The sequence below is a fragment of the Jaculus jaculus genome, chromosome 6, assembly GCF_020740685.1.
Source record: "Jaculus jaculus isolate mJacJac1 chromosome 6, mJacJac1.mat.Y.cur, whole genome shotgun sequence".
In the NCBI taxonomy this organism is placed as follows: domain Eukaryota; kingdom Metazoa; phylum Chordata; class Mammalia; order Rodentia; family Dipodidae; genus Jaculus; species Jaculus jaculus.
Genome location: NC_059107.1, coordinates 143,815,098 through 143,836,611, shown reverse-complemented (window position 1 = coordinate 143,836,611; position 21,514 = coordinate 143,815,098). Strand labels below are relative to the sequence as shown.

General features: G+C 39.6%; 1 protein-coding gene and 1 pseudogene across 6 annotated transcripts in view; both read right to left on the bottom strand.

Annotated features, from left to right (window-relative positions):
• The window catches only part of Ano4 (anoctamin 4), a 429,439-nt gene that overhangs the window by 241,503 nt on the left and 166,422 nt on the right, over nucleotides 1-21,514 (bottom strand). The gene's annotated exons all lie outside the window — the stretch shown is intronic.
• LOC123461756 lies at nucleotides 17,710-17,858 on the bottom strand (annotated as a pseudogene).

Genomic DNA, 21,514 nt, shown 5'->3' with positions numbered 1-21,514 from the left:
TTGTGTATAGAATGGTGAATAATAAGTCCTTGTTCTCAGGACCCTTAGTTTATAGGAGGAGAAAACTTTGTAAAACGATATGGCCCAAACCAGCATGGATTTACTACTGCAGCGAAGGGTTTAATACGACAGCCAAGGGCAGACAGAGCGAATCAGGGCACACTTCTGGGGAGGCTAGTTGCCTCCACTGCCTCAAACATCACTGAGTGAAAAAGCTACCATCTTAGTTTAAAGTCCAAGGGCAGCAGTAAGTTTGGCAAGGAGAAAAGGGAATTTCTCACCAACAAAATCCAATTTTTTTAAAATGAATTTGATTAAAGAAATCGCCATCCATTTTGGAACATGGCTGAGAAAGCTTCCTGGGTGAAATGGATTATGTAACATCTTGTCTCATCTTGCCCCTTTTCAACACAGACATAATAAATGACCTTCTCTCGCAGAGTAACTGTTCATTAAAGATATAAGGTGATATTAAATACTCAGTAACCACAAAGTGATAAATAGAGATAAATGACTTGGAATAGCCCCAGTTTGAGGAGTTCTAGGTGCCAGTATTTGGAAATAGTGATGTTAAGAGGTAACTATGCCATTTAATAAATGTAAATTTTGTCATTTCTGAGTAGTAGTGAGAAATGAAGCATTGACAGGGCATAGTGGTCACAGTTATAAACCAAGCACTTGGGAAGCTGAGGTAGGAGTATTGCTATAAGTTTGAGGGGAGTCAGGCCTATAGGGTGAGTTCCAGATTAGTCTGGGCTACAGTGAGACCCTGTCTCAAAAAAAAGAAAGAAAAATAGCAATAATGTATTGAATGCAGAAAATAATGTTCTCATTTGCCAGCTGAATAGGGACACTTTCCAATAAAACCTGAAGAAATACCGTTATGGAGAAGTAGGCTTCTTTAGAACCCATAAAACTATTCTATATGATTGTGAATATGGAAATTTAATGGACTTTTCAGGAACACAAGAAAAAATTGTTGCTGCATATATAGATCCCTGGATATTGATCTCCTGGACTATAGATTGCCTTGTCACACTACAAAAGCTTATTTATAGTTCTGCCTCTAGAATGAGAGCTCTAAAACACTAATTGAAATTTAAATGAAAGCAATAATCAGATAAAAGTGACCCACAGGGTAAATGATTAAAATAAATTATTCTGTGATGGTATTTAATGGTGAAAGAAAAAAAGGTGAGTGTGATTACACAGTTTTTAACCACAGTCCTGTAGGGAGGAGAGATGGGGCGGGGGGGGGGGAGGGAGGAAATCACAGGGCTCATGAAAACCCACAGCTCTGAGTTCACAGAGACTCTATCTAAAAAAAAAAGTATGCAGATAGTCAACACACAAACACACAAAGTAATAATAAACACAATCTGGATACAATTCTTTTTTTTTTTTTTTTTTTACAAAATTCAGTAGTTGTTTTTTTTTTTTAATTTTTATTTATTTATTTATTTGAGAGTGACAGACAGAGAGAAAGACAGATAGAGGGAGAGAGAGAGAATGGGCGCGCCAGGGCTTCCAGCCTCTGCAAACGAACTCCAGACACGTGCGCCCCCTTGTGCATCTGGCTAACATGGGACCTGGGGAACCGAGCCTCGAACCGGCGTCCTTAGGCTTCACAGGCAAGCGCTTAACCGCTAAGCCATCTCTGCAGCCCTGGATACAATTCTTTAATAGAAAATCCTACAAGTCCAAGACAAACTGTCATGATTCATGAACTATGCCATAAAAAGCAATGAAAACTTCAAATAAATCCTCAGTGTATTTAGTTTTTCAATAGATGGCCAGTGCTGTTTAACCGAATTCTATTAGCTGTCGAACATGACAAGAATAAAGAATGGGAAATATTTTGTAGACTTTCAAAAGTGAGAGTAAGAGGATTCTCTGGAGTTTTAAGTAGGGTACATTTTCAATGGGGTCTACTACATAACTATAAAATCTCCCTCAACCTAAGACCTAAGCGCGTTTCCACAGTTTTTCCTACAGCTATGTCTGCCTTCAAGTCCCTGGAACTGCTCCCTCCTGTCCTCATCTCAGGCTTCTGTGACCCTCAGTGAAACTGTCCTGAGCTCATCCCTATCTAAGCACCATTGTTCTACCGAGACCCCCTAAATGGGTTTGCAGGGTTGGGTTGCATATGTATTAGAGAAACATAGGCAAAATCCCCCTGCCAAGAGGAAATGGAAGACAGATAACTCAGGGCAAATGACGACCTTGGTTACTCCAGTTGTTTCCAGCAGCAGCAGGAAATGAGGTACCAGTGGAAGGGAAGGTACTGAGAGATCAGCTGGGCAAGGCACTTACTTGATATGGCGTTTGCACTTACTATAAAGATTTTAAGTCTCTTGGCTTCTCATAACCAAGAGGAAGCAAGCTAAAATCTCTTAAGTACACAGTGCAAGGCATGCACAGGAAAACACGGGTCCCCATGGTTACTCCTCTGCAGTCATCACGTGAATTCCAGAGTCACAGAGCAGATGTTTCTGAGGATTAAGTCAGAGTTACTGTAAAGACTGCAGAACTGTAGTGCCAATCACATGGCCATTTACAAGCATCTGATATTAACATAATTCACTGTTGAGAAGGGAGTGTTTACCCTAATAAGTGGGATGGATCATTTGGATTAACAACACAAATCTGGGGAGGAAAAATGAATCCACCAAATCCCCCTGTCAGGAAAATGAGGCAGTTTAGAAATGGCAGGACTCTTGCCAGGAGTCAGGGTTGGACTAACCAGTTCAGCCCCCATCTGGTGAACTCCCATCAAATATCCCAGTTAGGGTCTCTGAGTGTGCTTTCCCATTTTCAGGTAACCCTTCTTGGGCTGGAGCTCTGTCTTCTTCCCTTCTCTCAAGTTCTATAAGCTCTATAATAAAATCTTTCTAAACTTTACCCTCAATGGTCTATGAATTTTATTCACTGAAATTCATGAGCCAAAAGCCCATGGGCCACTGACTCAGTGAAACTTCATATGACCATGAGTGTTCAGCACCTTCACATCTGAGTTAATGCTCATCCAAGTACCAGGAAGGGCTTCAAAGCTCCCAGGCACATGCCCAATTCAAATTCCTGTATCTAAGACAGGCATTTATTCCTTACAGGTGTCATAACTGATTTGTGGGTCACAGACTTTGGGACACACTCCTCGCTTCTCATTGCTTTAAGGTCTCATTACTAAGTTAGCTCCCAGAACAACCCAGAGAGAGAAATGAGACAGCCTGCATAACCTAGCCCAGAGGCTGGCCGATCTGGACAAGGTGGAGCCAGGCAAGCAAGTGTGAGCTTCTGAGGGCAATGGACCAAGAAGGACAAGCTGTAAGGCTTGGTCAGATTGAAATCACTGGTTGGATGTACTCACCCACGATGTAGGTTTGGATGTGTGGCTACAGCATGAAGAAAGGTATCAGTAACATGCAAAACAGGCCAATTAAAGCCAACACTCCAATGCCTGGGCCGGTGTGGGCAAATTAAGCCTTCTTGTCAATTTCTAGAGCAGGTGGATGCAAATTATGACAAATCGCCAAGCCTGCACTGCCATCTGCTTTTTGTATGGCCTAAAATTTAGTTTTCCTCTTTGAACATGAATGTTTGTGTGTTGCTCTGTGCATGTAGGTGCATGTGCCCACATGTGTATCTGTGTGTGTGTATCTGTACATGGTGTGTGTGTTTCTGTGGAGGTCAGAAGTTAACATGGGATGTCTGCCTTCACTTCTCTCTACTTTGGTTCTTTGAGATATGGTTTCTTACTGAACCTATAGATCACTAGTTTGGTTAGAATAAGTCAGTGAGCCTCAGGGAGTTTCTATCCATACCTCCCCAGAGCTGGGATTACATATGTGTGCCATGTGAGATGTCAGGGATTTTACATGGGTTTCAGGGGCTCTGAATTCAGTTCCTCATATTTATGCAACAAGCACATTACCTACTGAGCCATCACCTTAGCCATAAAATTGTTAAATATTTTTTAAACCCTATTGACTTTTGGTAAGCACACTTGCTAAACTTTGCCTTTTGGCTCACAAGGCTTTAAAAATATTTACTTATTTATTTATTTAAGAGGGAGAGAATGGGCACACCAGGGCCTCCAGCCATTGCAAACAAACTCCAGATGCATGTGCTACTTTGTGCATATGGTTTACGCGGGCACTGGGGAATCAAACCTGGGTCCTTAGTCTTCACAGGAAGGGGCTTAACCATTAAGCTGTCTCTCCAGACCTCACAAAGCTTTAAGTATTTGCCTGACTTCTGATAAAGAAAACAAATGATATAATGCTTTGTTGAGATCGGATGGCTGAAGTGGGTGTAACATGAGCAACCCCATTCCCTAACCACAGCCCCATACTTCCCCAGGACTAGAGGCATCCTTCAAAGGCTTGTCATGGCTATTCTCGGGAGATGGGCACCTGTGTAGCCTGGAGATAAAAAATGTATGTGGGAAGGCTGTGTTCTGAAATAGGATCCATTTCTTTATATTAACGCACAAAGAGTGATCCAATAGTAAGAGAAAGAAACCCGTTGACATTTAACTGTCAATAAGGTAGATGCATCAAGCCATAGCAGTGAGTGATGCAGGGATCTGTGGTGATGACTCAATGAACTTGCTACACTACGAAGTGAGAGAGAAAGAGAAAAGACTCCAGGTCTAGCAAGGAGGAGCCTACTGCAGTGGTAGGGGTTTACTTTCTCATCGCTTTCCACTGATCTGCTGCTCCTCAGCAGAGGGAGAGGCTGGGTGCCTCAGAGGATGATTCTGCAACACTGCCTTAGGTACTCACTGTGAACACCCCTTACACCCTCCACATAGGATCTTGTGGCTTCTTGCAGTGTGACTGCACTGGAGAAAGAGACATACTCAAACCTTCTACAGATCAGCTACTGCCCTAAACTTCAGCTGCTCTCTGGTGCACTCTTGGGAACACTGCTGTGCCTCACCATTCAGGGGAACTGGGGGAACGGGGTAATACAAACTTGGACTGAGTCCATCTCAAAGCAAGGCCAGTAACACCAGAGTCTCATCCTGGGATTATTTATCTAGTCCCAGAATGTGTTATTATATTATATTATATATTATATAGTATTATATTATATTAACATATATGTGTTAACTTGCAAACCCTCTACATGGGTTAACTTATTGACTATGGGCAATAAATGAATGCTAATGTGTACTCCTAGAACTACCCTTTCCTCCAAAATAAAGTGAGAGCAGTGCCACCTGTCTTGAGGCACGGCAGAGACTGGTATACAAGACGAAGAATGCTGATGTGGCAAATCCCACCTTCGCTTTACTCAGATTTATCATGTCTGATTTTATGTGCTCACTTGACTGAGTAACATGGCGCCAGGCATTGAACTAAACTTTTTTTCTTGGTGTGTCTTTGAAGATATTTCCACCAGAGGAGGTCAGTGTTTGAGTTAGTGAATTCACTAAAGCAGGTTGTCAGTGGTGCCAGGCTTTATCTAATCCATTGAGGACTAAGATAGAACATCGGTTTTCCTCTGTTTTTGGAATCAGGCTCAAACTGGAACTGGTAACACCAGCCTTATTGCTTGCCAGTCTTTGAGCTTGGACGGGAACTATGCTGTTGGTTTTCTGGCTTGTTGGTTGTAGATCTTAGGGTATTTCAGCATCTTTTACACTATGAGCCAATGTCTTAAAACCCCTTCCCCCCCTCCTCTCTCTCTCTCTCTCTCTCTCTCTCTCTCTCTCTCTCTCTCTCTCTCTGTCTCTGTCTCTTACACACACACACACACACACACACACACACACACACACACACACACACAATATCCAGGTCCATCTAGCTGGGGAGATGGAAAAAGTAATGGGATTGTGGAGGACTGTAAGGAGTAGCTATCATGTGTTAGACCCAGGAATCTCAGTAGTTATGTGTTGCATTGCTCTTTATTCCCTTGATACTGGTTTAAGGATGGCATATGACAAAGTCAAATTACCCTCAAATGAGTCACAGCTGATAGGACTTCCTGGTTCCTTTGTGAGGGGGATAGAAACTCTTCACTTAGGTGCACATGTACTGAAGGGCAAAAGGTGCTTTTCTGGTCCATTCTCCCTGCACAGCTTCCTCCATCTTTCTCCGTCCTTCCCTCCCCTTTGAGGGGCTGATCGGAATGGATTTTGCCAATGGTCTCTATGCTTTGTATTCTGACAATTGGAGGCACAAGAGATGACAAGAAAGCTAATGCAGAAGTATCAGGGAATTATTCCCCCAGATCCTTCCCTTCAGAATTTTCAACAGCTAGCTCTCCCAAACCTTCTGCTAGCTCTGCCCATGGCTCCCTTTTACCTCCCCTCATCCAGGACTGGAGCTGGTAAACACAGTGACAATTACAGACCCATCCATTCCTGGCCCCAACTGGGGGTAAGTGAGCCAGCCATGTGTTTGGCTAGAGTCTTAAACCCTTTAGGCTACCTTGGTTGATTCAAAGATGGGCTTATGACACTAGGAGTCTTATCTTAGAGCTTTTGTTCTAGTTATCTAACCCAGGAAAACCAGATGAACAGAGCCACTGTAGTTATGAATGGGCAGCCTGCTTGAGAAAAGAGTCAACTCATGGGAAAACCAATTAGAATAGCAAGAAGCTGATCTGAGCACCCTAAGTTCCCTGGATCAAACCATGTGTGAAGCTAGATATTCCTTCAGAATTTTCTTTTGCTCAGGGAACTCTGACTTACGTTCTTTGTCCTGTGAAATTGAATTTTTTTCTTACTGTCAATGACATATCAAGGAAAGGACAGTAAGAGAGATGAGATCCACTATGGTTATAAACTTTAAGTAGCTTTTTAATTAAGACTTTTAAAACAATAATGAAGCCCACTGAGTCAGTTAGCTTTTGATTATTACCATTCAATAGCTATTTTAAGCTCTATCAAAATACTCGTCTTCTAAATCTCTTTTTGTTTCTCCAAATACTTGCTGCAACTACTGTTCTGGTTTTAATGGCATATGTATATAGTTAATATAGTAAGTATATAACATATGATATAAATAATGTGCTTTAAGTTGGCCCTTTTAATTGACTATATTTAAATAATCCTTATTTTAACTGCTAGGTAATACAGATAACACTTTTATTGTAGTTGTTATATGGAACTTTATATTTTTAATTATTTTTTTCTGAATTGGTAATAGAATCATGGGGCTACTACATAGTTGACAAAGGCTCTATTACTGAGCTATCCCAACACCAAGAAATCTTAATTATGAGCTCTATCTCCAGATACCCATGGTCTTAATTATATGCTTGCATTTCAAAAGCGGATCCCCTAAGGGAGCTCAGAAGGCATGGATTCCAGGGTGGGTAATTGTGAGAGGCTCCCCTCAGAGCCTACCCTTGAGCTACGGAACACCAGTGTCCTTGTGTCGTGCTCACATCACTCAACAGATCCCTAACTGGTCATCTTTTCCTATTCTAGCCATCCTGTAGTTTACCATTAACTCAGGCAGGCCTTTTAAAGACACACTTCAGCTCAAAAACCTTACCACAGCTTCCTGCTTTAATCAGGCAAAAGACCAAATCACTTCACCCAAGAGCCCTAAGTGGTCCAAATAACTCACCCCAGTCCATGTCCCAACCCCTGTGACTGCTTTCCTTCCTTATTCTTTCTTTGAATTTTCAAGTATTTATATCTGCTGTTCTTTCTGTTGAGAATCCTTCCATCTCCTCTCTACCCATGTGCTCATGTTTTCTTTTTACCTCCTTTCCTGAAGGTATCTGGTCTCTGTTCAAATAATACTTCATTGGCTAGACTTTCTTTTCTCCTGCACCAATTAATAACACTGCCTCATCCCAGCTTCACAGTTTAATTCCTCTTCTTTATTATTATTTTTTGAAACATATTATTCTTTGATATATGTATGCTTGCTTGTTTATCATCTGTTCTTTCAATACCATGTAAGTTTCCAGAAAAAAAAAAAAAACTGGTAGGCTCTTCAGAAATATTTGAGAATAAAGGAATAAGCCTGGGAAGGTCCTGCTGGGCACCTGAGGAACCTCTTGGACAAAGGACAGAGATATGGTAAAGGAGGTTCTATTTAGAAAATTTAAATTTAGGAAGAAGATGGAAAATGAATCCACCAGAGACTGATGACACGCACATACATCAATATATCACATATATACATATAAATGTTTCAGATTCCTGAAATCTTTTTTTTTTTTTTTTTTTTTTTTTTTTTTTTGGAAAAGCAGACAAAATGGAGACTGGCAGGGCCAGAATGGGAGCAGAAACTTCGCTGGACCAAGGAGAGTAGACAAAAAGGTCAAGTTGATAATTTCTCAACACCTCCGAATAACATGCATTAAGCACTTTTGAAGCAAATTAAATTCTTCACAATCCCTGGTGAGGTAATAAACTTTGAATCAATAACTGAGCAGTAGCCAGGCATTCGCACTAGAATTTCCCCTAATTATAATACCCAGTGGAAAGGTGCTCAGATGCAGACTCAGCAGCCAGCTCCAGCCAGTTTAGATGCAAATGCAGCATCCTTCCAGCCAAAGCTGCCCTGAAAGTACTTCCTTAAGAAAGGTTTCAAGGCCCTGATGCTGAAAAGATACAACATGGGAATCTATATTAAACTGACTACTTACCTGGGATATTAGCTGAAGAATGATTAAGAAGGTAAAATTGGGCTGGACAGATGGCTTAGTAATTAAGGCGCTTGCCTGTGAAGGCTAAGGGCCCCCAGCACCCACCTGAAGCCAGATGCACAAGGTGATGCATGCATCTAGAGTTCGTTTGCAGTAGTCAGAAGCCCTGACATGCCCATTGTCTTCATTGCCCCCCCCCCACTCTCTCTCTCTCTCTGCCTCTTTCTTTCTCTCTCTCAAATTGATATTTTTTTTAAAAAAAGGAAGGTAAAATTTCCTCAGCGTATTTTGTGTCAACACAAATTAACATAGTCAATACCAAGTATTCTTTGACCACCTGTTCTGTGCCAGGCAATATTTTGGTCCTTTTTATTTATTTGACTGGCATTAGTTAAGTGCCCATGAAATACTGCACCTGGTGATAAGGACTCAGGGTTAAAAACGAATGAAATACCATTCCTATCCCCAGAGAACCTCAAGAGTAGAGGCAGATCTATAAACATAAAATTACTGTGGGGTAGATTAAATAGTTCTGTGTCGGGGGGGGGGGGCACATTCTCTTAGAGAGAATGCTTCAGAAGTATTTTCAAATTTTAAGTCTTCAAATCACCTTTGACTAAGGTATTGGGTGGTATGAAATTTGCATCAGTTATACATTTTATAGGCTTAACATGAAGCATGTTTAATATATTAGAATAGACTTGGTTCAACCACAGTGATAACCCTGAAGACTTCAACAACTTACAACAACAAAGATTTTTTTTTTTCTTGTGGTCCCATGACAAGTCAGCTGGGACTTCTTTTCACATCACCATTCAGATACTTTAATTGACAGACCAGCAATGAAAATATTAGCATTAATTGGCTATTTAAGTTTTTGCTCCATCGAGATACCTGCCACTGCCACTCACATTTAACTGGCCAAGGCAAGTCACAGGGCCCATATCCAAATTCATTGTGTGTGTATGGGGGAGGGGGTGTGGCCAGGGAGAGCTGTGCTATACGTACTTACATTCCAAAAGAGAGGAAACCAAATAATTATGAACATCCCTACAGACTACCCCAGAGTTGTAGCGGGCAGGAATGAAGTCTGAGAGTGCTGTCTTTGGATGTGTTGATCATGTGACTTTGCCACCAGGCTTGACTTTCCTTACATGCTCTGGTGCTTCTGTGGGAGATGAAAACCAAGACACATAGTGAATCTTGTGAGAATCTCATATGTGACACTTTCCCATTCCTAGCTGGCAACTCTGGGAATCTGGCTTCCAGCGAGGGGTTGAGTCACTGCTCTTGGGAGTGATTAGAAGACAAGGGAACTGGAGGTGGAAATAGAAAAAGGAGCAGGCAGATGGCAGAATGGTTTCTGCAATGAGTCTATTGCCAAGGAACAGGAAGCTGAGAAAAAAATGAAACCCATATCTTGAAATGCTGTTGCATATCTACAAGGGATCATAATTACCTACAGTTTATAAGAATTCTAAGTCATACAGCCATTACTAAAATTAATAATTATTTCAGTGGAGGACCAGACAAAGAAAACAAAGTGAAAGCTCATTTTATGTGTCAATGATCTGTTGCCAAACTGAATAAGTTAAGAAAGATCTTTTATTTTTTAAGTGTGGGGAACTTAGAGCTTCTAAGAAGCAAAGGCTGATAAGCAGAAATGAATTATACAGTCCACACACATCCATACAGACAGTGTCAAATCTCTATTCATCATGGGGTCTATAGTCTTATTTTAGCAAATACAGAATTTATCCAGGCTTTCATCAGCTTGGTTAAAAATTGTGTTTTCTCAAATCTATGAAGACCTTGATCTCAAATTTTTCCTATTACCAAGAATAGAAATTATATTTTAAAGTATACATCCCTGATCAGGAATTAATAGATGTCACACTTAATTTTCTTTTCTGGCTCTGCTGGTTTAAACCCAAATGAGGGATTAAATGTAATCTTTAATTGGTTGATTTTCTTTTCTTTTTTCCCATTTCTCTTTTTCTTTCTAACAGGTCCTTGCCATGTAGTCTGGGCTTGACTGTAAACTCATGATCCTTCTGACTCAACCACCTCCACAGTGCTGGGATGTGCCACTGCTTCTGACTGATTTCATTTTCTTCCACTGGTTTGTTTAGTAAGAAAAGACTTTTAGAAGAAAAGTAGGGAGGCAGGCTACTTTTCAATTTGGTTTCAGGAGCCTGTGGTTCTATTGCAGACTCAGAGGGTATCAGAGAAGATCTGGTTTCTTTCTTGCATCTTACATTCTGCCATTCCTCAAACACAGCTGGAGCAGAGGACTCAAACTCTTATTACACTTAATGGTTCTAATGTCATCATTTTGAGCACTGAACCAAGATCCAAATGCGGCACCTAGCCCATGTGGGTTTCTCAGGGAGGCAGTATGGTGGAGTTAATGAGTGGGGGCTTTGGAGTTGGAAAGTTCAGTGTTCATATTAGAGACCTCGGGTGAGTAATTACCCAAGCATGCTATATGCTTTTGTTCATCCAATTAAGGGTTGTAGTGGAGAATAAGTAAGATCACGAATATAAAGTGCTTAATAATGTGGGAAATGTTACATATACTGCAGGCAGTAGTAGCTATTGTTACCACCAGATGTTGTTATCCTGTATTGATGAGATCAGTTACCTAGAAAACTTCTCCATTTTCTCTGCCTGTTGTCCACTTGATAGTATCCATTTAAGAAGGGCTCGTGGACTGGAGAGATGGCTTAGTGGTTATGGCACTTGCCTACAAAGCCAAAGGACCCAGGTTTAATTTCCCAGGACCCACGTAAGCCAGATGCACAAGGTGGTACATGCATCTGGAGTTCATTTACGAGGGCTGGAGGCACTGGTGCACCCATTCTCTCTCTGTCTCTCTCTCTCTCTCTCTCTCTCTCTCTCTCTCTTAAATAAATACCTTTTTTTTAAAAAAAAAAAAAAGAAGGGTTTGTGAAACTTTTTAAATGTAGCTTTAAATCCTTAAGCTTCTTATAAATAAAGGCTAGTAAAAATATGAAAAGTATATAGCCTCTAGCAGTGACCTCCAATGTGTCTGATGAATTCTCAGGTAGGTAAATAACATGAGTACTCACATGCCTAATGTGGGCTTCTTCAAGGTCATATGTCCCGGCACTGTACTGTTGACAAACCCACCCCTCATTAAATCTGATATCTAGACAACAAATAAGTCCACCTGGGAAATAGATTTTGCCCATCTCTTACATAGCCTTACCTTCCACATCAACAACAAAATACTATTAATTTCCTCAAGTTTCCCGCTTAAATATTTTAAGATCTCTCTGATGTCCTAAAAAAAGAAACATACTGCTCCCCAGGACAAATGCCATCTGGTCCCCACCTTACGTTAGGCCACCTTATGGATCACCTGTGATTCTTTCAAAATGTGAACCTGCCTTGGTTCAGTGTCCATGTGTCCGTGTGTCATTTGTTTTCCATGCCATACACTTTCACTCGTGGTGGAACATGCTTCCCCCATCATGGTTTTGGTATTCTCCTCCATACCTGTACTTTATGACTCTATGGAGTTTCCACCTTGAAACATCACCTCCTTGGCCAGCAGAGATAGCTGCCCACATCCACGTTCTCATGATAGCCTCTGGGGGTCCCTATGGTTGTTTCTACTCTGCCTGGGCTTCTCTCAGAACCGAGTACAGAGCCACAAGAAGAGCTTAACAGCCATATCCTGACACAGCAAGCTTAGCTTCAGCCATGCTGCTACCTAACAGTGCAAGCTAGGGGAAGTTCCATGACCACTATAGCCATCATTTTCTCATTTGTAAAATAAATGACTCTATAATGAGTTATAAAATCATGTATGATCCTGCAATGCATGATTTTGTGAAATCAGCATTTGTGATTAGAGGCATAAATGAAAACTCTAATGATGCCCCAAATCACTTAACACAGTACTGCAAATCTTTTAGACTCCAACCGACTCCCTACAGCATCACCTCCTACCTGCTCCTTTCCTTCACCCACTGTCCAGCCACAGCATCAGTCCCAATGCTCTCCAGAGGCGCTGTAGATGTTTTCACTCCTCCATCTCTGTGTCCATTAAGTTCTCATCATGGAACACTGTCCAGGCTCCCCTTGCCCAGGGAAATTCCACTCCTTCCTCCACCACAGGCTGTAACTGGAGCTCTTCTGTGAAATCTCTTCCTTGATTAGATCTTGAGTGCAGTACTTGTTCCATTTGCCATATAATTGTGAGAGTTGTTAACATGCTTATACCCTTCACTGCAAGTTCCTTGAAACTTTAAGTAGGTCCTATTTGCCCCTGTGCCATTCCCAATACACAGTGCATCTAATGCAAGATGGTATTACAGAAATGCTTTTGTTGGTATGTTCACAGATCCTTGTTGTTGCTGTAAAATGAGAGTGCCTTCAAAGGTCAAATCATCCAAAGCTGGATAATGATTTTTAATTTAAAATCCTCCCTCATGAGATTTTTAACCATCAGAAATAAGGCATGAGTGCTAGAGATATGGCTTAGCAGTTAAGACGTTTGCCTGCAAAGCCAAAGGACTCAGTTCGATCCACCAGGACCCACATAAACCAGATGCACAAGGGGGTGCATGAATCTGGACTTCGTTTTCAGTAGCTAGAGACCTTGGCAATGCCCATTCTCTCTCTCTCTTTCTCTCTCAAATAAATAAATAAAAGCATTTAAAAATAATTCATGAGCTGGTCGTGGTGGTGCACACCTTTAATCCCAGCACTCGGGAGGTAGAGGTAAGAGGATCACCATGAGTTTGAGGCCACCCTGAGACTCCATAGTGAATTCCAGGTCAGCCTGGGCTAGAGTGAGACCATACCTCAAAAAAATAGTAATAATAACAATGCATGAGCTATATAGAAAACATGTTTGTAACAATGAAAAGTGGAAGACAAGAAGCTTTCCAAGCTTGATGGAGTGTCAGTTCAAGAGTATTATAAGGCCACTAAAATGGTAATTTGAATATTACTTTGAAATATAAAAGAACATATAAATCAGAAGGGTTAGATTACAACATTAAATCTATGGCATAATCATCACTAAAGAGCCACATGAATAAAGACTTGAAGGCTATCCAGAGAACAAAAACCACCACTCTGCTCCATTGACACAGAATGGAGAAACATTTTTCTACTTTTTATATCCTCTCCAGTTGCAGCATAAAGTTGTTTTTATAATAATAACAAAAGCAAAGGATTAAAAAGTAGAGATTAATGAATATCAAAAGTACACATAAAGGAGGGAAAAAAAGGAATGTAGGGACATTACTAAAATGGGGAAAAGAAGTCCACAAATATAGCAGTAAAATCTACAAACCCAGAGCCAAGGTTGAAAACAGGAGATGGAATTCCTCAGCCACAGAAATAAAGACTCCCAATTCCTGATCAGCAAACATATAACACACCAGGAAATGGAAGAAAATAATTTTCATCCCCCAAATTGAAGAAGTAGAAAAGCGCAAAAGGCATTTTCATGATAGTAAAGGACTCAACCTAAGTGTTTATCAATTGACAAGTGTCTAAAAGAGACATTTTCTCTGGGGAGAAAATGCACAATGAAGAAATGAATCCTCTCATTTGCAGCAAAATGGACAGGACCGGAGGATATTATCGTAGGTGAAATCAGTCAGACCCAGAAAGTACTGCATGTCCTCTCATATGTAGAAGCTTTAACATGTGACCTCAGTCTAGGCTAGTGAATCATGGAGCCTGGGAGGGGAGGGAGGGGACAGGCTGAATAAAAGGAGACTTGATTGGATCAGCGCAGGCTGCATGCGTGTGTTAAAATAGCATACTGAACCCCATCAATGTACAACTTACCTAGATTAATCGAAGTAGAATTTTAACAAAGAGGTCATTAAACAGAAGATACCATACACCAAACACTTAATAGCATGAATGAGTAAGAAGGACTTAACATAGACCTATAATAACCAAAGGCTGTTTAGGAAAGCAACCTTAAAGAGAGCCACACAGAGAGGGAGCTAAAAAGGTAGATGGCATACTGGGAAAAATGGTACAGAATGCAACAGAGAAAAGTTATGAAATATGAACGAGCTATTGAGAGACATAAGCAAAAGAATATACAACCTTGTATAAATAAGTGTTCTAAGATTAAAAATAATGGAGAGGCAACTCAAAATCATGAGTAAAATTTTCCCATAAATGAAGAAAGACACAAGTCTCTAATACTTCTAAACCTAATCACAGCTAACATAAGCGGTAATACCACAGACCTTCAAGGAAAAACAGAGGAAGTTACAGCAAATAGAAACAGTGACAATACCTATCAAAACCCCATCAGCTACAAAGGATGTGAGCAATCAATGAAAATAACAGCTCTTAGAACGTGTAAGAAAATACCTCTTTAGAACTGAGGAAAATGACTACCTCTTCAGAATCCTGTTCGTAGCAACGTTATCATTCACACATAAAGCAAAACATTTTTATGAAAGTAAGGAGTCAAACTGAATCCAGCTGGAAGGAGTGACAGACAAACAGCAATAATAAATAAAATAGTAATCTACATAAAACTACTGACTCAGGGCTGGAGAGATGGCTTAGCAGTTAAGGTGCTTGCCTGCAGACATTAAGGACCCAGGCTTGATTACCCAGTACCCATGTAAGCCAGATAGATGCACATGATTCTGAATGCATATGAATCTGAAGTTAATTTGTAGCGACTGGAGGGCCTGGCATGCCTCTCTCTCTCTCTTTCTCATAAATAAATAAAAATAATATATATTTTTAAAAAATCTATTGACTGAAAATCATCATCATCATCATCATCATAATCATAATGTCTAATTGGAGGTAATCAAAAAGTATTAGTAGGGCTAGAGAAATGGCTTAGCAGTCAAGGCACTTGCCTGTGAAGCCTATGGACCCGTGTTTGGCTCTCCAGGTCCTATGTAAGCCAGATGCACAAGGTGATGCAAGCGTGCAAGCTCGCACATGCAAACAAGGTGGTGCATGCATCTGGAGTTCAATTACAGTGGCTGATCCACCAATTTTTTTTTTCTCTCTCTCATATAAAAAAAAAAGGCCAGTATGTTGGGCTTGCCTCAGAAAAACAGAAAAAGTAGTAGTAAGTATATTATTGAACATAATATAACATTGGGAAGATGACAGTTCAATACTCTTCAGGCCTGTGTGCTATTTGTGAAGTGCAAAGAGATGTTCTCTTCAGCCTTTGGTGACTATACACATGTAACATCTTTGTGTGTGTCAGTCAACATGAGACTCTAATTAGGCCAGGAAACAGGCTATAATTTCTAGAGTAAAGGTTAATGTAAGATTTTGTAGTTTTCAACTGAGAGGAAATAATGGATAGGAATTTACCAAGTATTGGAATGAAAAATCACTTCAAAAGTACAGAAATTAGAGAGCATAACTAGCGAGTGGTCAACAATATGACAAAAGCAAAAGCTCCAAAAGTGAACTATAGGCTGAAGAGATGGTTTAGCAGTAAAGGCACTTGCTTACAAAGCCAAAGGTCCCAGGTTCAATTCCCCAGGATCCATGTAAAGCCAGTTGCACAAGGTGGCACATGGGTCTGGCATTTGTTTGCAATGGCTAGAGGCCCTAGCATGACCATTCTCTTTTTTTTCTTAATCTGCCTTTCTCTGTCTCTCTCATAAATAAATAAATAAATATTTTAAAAGTGAGTTGTGTATATAAAGGCATTCAAACTCTGGTAAAGGGAATATTAACAAGTCACTAGGAGAGAAAAGTTTTTAATGATTGTGCTTTAAGTCTTTATATAAAGGCAAAATATCCATTTTCAGGACATTACATTATAAAGTATATTCAGAGACCAGGAGAAAGAAAAATTGTTGCACAGAATAATCAATGTGTTAACAATCAGAGACAAGATAGGGCTGAGAATAGCTCAGTGGTAAAGTACTTGCCTAGTGTGTGTAAGTCCCTAGGTTCAATTCACTGCATGACACAAACACACACTCACACACATGAGGGAGGGAGAGAGAGAAATTAGATAATACTAAAGAGCAAGCAATGCTCTATTCATAATACATAAGAAAGCTTCAAAGACACAATAGATATGTATACATACATCTGTGTGGTACATGTCCTAGGCAAATGGCTTCTATCCAGAAAACAGAAACAACTTCTACATATTGTTAAGAAAAAGACTATAATTAAGTAGAGAAATGGGCAAGAGACTTGAACAGGCAATTCACCAAACAGGATATTGAAAGAGTCACAAAATCTCTGCAAACCTGCCCTACTGGATTAGTTTTCAGCAAGATGCAAAACAAACCCTCAGGAAGATTTCCTTTCAGACACACTACATGAATTATTAACTTGCTCCAAGGAAGGTTATGTCAAATTATAATTCCCCTAGCAAAAACAGGACCATTTCATCATATACTCACTAAGTTTAAGAGCTGTCACTTTTATTTAAATTACCAACTGCTGTTTTAATTTGCTTCTTGGAATATCACAGATTGTATGATTTTTACATAGACATTGACTAAAATACACAGAGATAGATAGGTAGATAGATAGATAGATAGATTGAAAGATAGATAGATAGATAGATAGATAGATAGATAGATAGACTTATATATACCCATTTTTCATTAGCTATCCATTTTGACAAATTAAGAGCTCTCTTCCTTAATAAGAAAGTGCAGGTTATATTCAAGGCAGCAATGGGCCCATTTCAAGATAATTGCTTCTCTAGACTTTCTTCCAGCTGAGAGCAGTACTGTGGCCCAGTTCTGTCTATGAAGACATCAGATGACTGGTACAGGAGGTTCCAGGAGGTAACTTGTTTCCTAATAAAAATGGACATTCTTAGTTGTCTTCTGTCTTTTTCTTCCTTCCTCCTGCCTAGAATATAGAACTTAATGTCAGGATGAAGGAGATGAACATAAGGATGGTAGCCAAATACACTATTAAGACACTTGAAGCCTGAATCCTTGATGCTCTTCTTTCTGAGATGTTGCTAAATTGCTCTCCTGAAGACTCTCTGATGTTAGAAAAATAAATCCCATTTACTGGAACCTCTTTGGTAGGATTTATTATGTACATCTGAGTGTAACCTTATTGATAGACTCCACCTTCTCTTATTGGTGTGAAAATATGCATTTTAAATGGATTAAGGACACTCTTGTCATTAATTAATGTTTCAAAAATTACATGAATTTTGATAAGAACAGACGCTACACTTCCTTTTAGCCAAAAGGCCAAAAAGCAATACAATTGTGCATATTTCAAAATGATGAACAAGGACAGATGAGAAGTTCTAGGAAAAAGTTAAATGAATTTGAACATGAGAAAGTGGAAAAGTCAAAAGGCAACTTTCTAAAATACTATAAACTAGCAAAATTAATTAAATAAGGAATACATTAACTAGATTGTCAGTAAAAACTAAGAATCTGGTATTTTCTCTCATTAATGGTTCTTAGATTTTAAATAGATGCATAAAGTCATATGACATGAAAGTAAAAGTTGTACTGTCTAGGGGAACCAAGAGAGTTAACAGGATAGGAAAGTTGAGGTAAAAGGATGTTATAGGACCAGGGAGTAATATTCTCAACCTACAATATATACTTGTATGAAAACGTCCTTGTGTGGCATAGTATCATGTACAATGAATATATACAATGAGAATGTTATGAAGGAAGGAAGGGATGAAGGAAGGAAGGAAGACTGGGAGGGAGGAATATTACTTCTTCAAAGTGTCTTCCCCCAACCTTAAAGTTTCATGAACTCATCGCCATCTCTCTTTCCTCCATTAGCCACACTGGCCTTTACAGCTGCCCCACCTAGCTGGCTGCCTGCTCTCACTGCAGGGACCTGTTCTGCCTTTCCTCTGCATGGACATTTTCCTTTACACACTTACGCTCTCCCAAGCAGCTAGAGAAATCCTTTTAAACAGCAACTCATGTCAGAACACGCATCTACTCAAATCCCTGCCGTGGTTTCTGTGCTAGTACGAATAACACAAGAACCTAAAATGGTTTCTGGGAGCCGGAATGCTGCTGTTTCCAGACTGCTATCCTGCAGACGTTATGTCGCTGTGTCCAGACCATTGTCTTCCAGACTTTGTTTCCCACTCACCCCACACTAAATCACTGGGCTCTACCCATTCCAGCATTTTTGGAATTCCTGTTATGCTGGGCGTGCTCCCAGGAAGCACCAAGCATTCCTGATGAGCATCCCTTTAAACCTGCCTCTCATTTGACAGGTAGAATCTTCACATTTACAGCATGTGAGGAATGATTCCTTACAGAACTTTTAATTATTTAAAGAAATGATGAAAATATAGAGGAAAGGAAATACAGATAAGCATCTATTGGTATTGTGGATGTAGGAAAAGCTTAAGAGTTTCTAAACACAAAAGAATTGACAAAGAAAGAGATCAGAATAATGGATCTAAGTAATACTACTGAACTTAGGCACGCAGAGAAACGTAAAAGACAGATCACTGGAACTGCCTGAAAAAAAAGCATCTATGACCATAAACATATAGTTTATATAGAAGTACATAAACCAGATATGGCAGCACATGCCTGCAATCCTAGCACTCTGGAGGGTAGAGGCAGGAGGATCAGAAGTTCAACATCATCTTCAGCTATGTAGTGAGTTTCAGGATAGCCTGGTATTTATGAGGCTTTCATAAATAAACTGTTTATATAGAAATACAAAACTACAAGTAGGGATAGACAGATATTCAACAAGGGAAAGAAATGGATAACAAACTTTTAAAATATTCTTGCTTACTAGCAATAAAATTAAATTTTTTAGTATGAAAATACAACAACATGGCTTTTAAAATGACAGTGAAAAAGAATATAGCGATATGAGCAATTTGTAATTGATAATGAATATAGAATTGGCAGAGTGCTACTAGAAGTGTTTGGCATTTAATATCAAGAAACATTTGTACCTTTTGACCTGGCATATCTTCTCTCATTTTACACAGTAAGCTCACCATACATGAAGATTGACATTCACTAATAATGTCAGCTGTAATATTTTTATAGGAGTTGAAATTAGAAATATAAATGTCCCATAGTAGAATAATGGTTAAATAATTTATGTTACATGTAGAATATGAAACATTAATGTTCCATTAAAGTTGCTGTTACATTTTAGCCACTTGTGAGAAGATATGTCATAATATCATGACAACTGAAAAACGTAAATGTCACACAGACGATACCACATTAAGCTTTAAAGTTAGTCAAAATATAAATATCACCAAAAAGGTTAAAGGAAAAATACTGTGTGTATTTAAATGGTATTTTAAACTTCAATGGTAAAATTCGGTACATTTTCTTTTTAAAAACATATTTCCGAATTTCCTACATTTTATCAATGTCAAGTAAAATGAATCTTTGCTATGAGAGCTGCTGTAGGATAGTGGTCACCAACAACGTGACAAGCAGGATATCCTGCAAGCTACAAAATCAACCGACTGGACAATAAGTACACACCTGAGCAATAGTGGCACACAGGCTGAGGGAGTAATCAGCTGCTGTCTGATTGGATATGACGCCTGCTCAGGGGGAGGGAATTCATACCTAGTACTAAGAATTAAGTCAAAATCTATGGATAGGAAGGCCATAGACACTAACGGGAGATTCCCACTGTTCTTTGGATAAGAAGAGAGGGTATAAACCATTAAAAGTCTCTTAAATTACTATGCTTACACCCTTTGTACATGGCTCTATCACTGTTGGAGAATCTGATTAATATTATTATTGTTTTGTTACAGATGCAGTGAATACCACAGAGACTAAGATCCATCAATACAAGAAAATACTGCCTAGCATGAGACCAGTCATCACTACCATTTTCCAGGAACTATTATGAGTGCTGCTCGCACGTCTAGCCTAACAACCTCCTCCAAGAAGATGGTGGTAGACACTGAGGAGACTCAAAACACATCCTAGCAAAAATTCAAGGACACATAGAGCTCAACACTAAAGGAGACTTATAACATGACCTCCAGGGCTCAGGGAACATTGCAGAAGAGGGCAGAAAGATTGTAAGAACCACAGGTGAAAAGGAGTATCCTGAGTCACTGTCATTCCCCCCTCATAAAAAGAGACTGATGGGTGCAGTCATGACCCTAAAGTGAATACCAATAACCGCACTGAGGAGGACCCCAGTGGAATGGAGATGGGAGAAGGAAGATAAGCATGCGATCCAATGGGAATATAACCAGTATGCACTGTGTTCATAAAGTTCATAATTAATTAAGAAAAAAATAAGAGAAACATATTTGTAATACAATCTCTATGATCCTATATTCTGACAGCTTAATTCCAGATTAAAATGAAGATTAATCATTTTGTTAGGTGTTTCCGATAAAATGTATACCTGCCATTTAGATATGGAAGATGATCCCTTAACATAACAGAAAGAATAGAAGGATTCTGCACAGTAGGCATGACAAGTGTAGAAATCATATTACCCAGGCCAACTTATCAATTCTTTCAGCCAACATCCAATTTTGCTACTACTTTTCAGCATGTAAAAAGTGTCCACTTTCACCATGTTCAACAAAGTCCACTACAAAGTGTACACTTTCACCATGTTCAACAAAGTCCATTCTCCAAGGATCAGTGATAAAGATTCTGATGAAGTTCCAACAAATAATAAACCTTTAGGTATTTTATTAGACATGGGATCAGTGTCTTCAAACAAATGATGAAATTAATTCATAACTACTAACTTTCTAAAAAAAAAACCCCACCTTAAGTGTACATGTACAAGTAGCTTTCCAGATACTTATCGTCAACTCATTTTAACCACCTGCACATAACAGAGAGTGTAGTATAGCTCTTTCCTTCAGGCTGACACAGTCAGCACCATTAAGAGGCAGAGAGACTATGGTCACTAA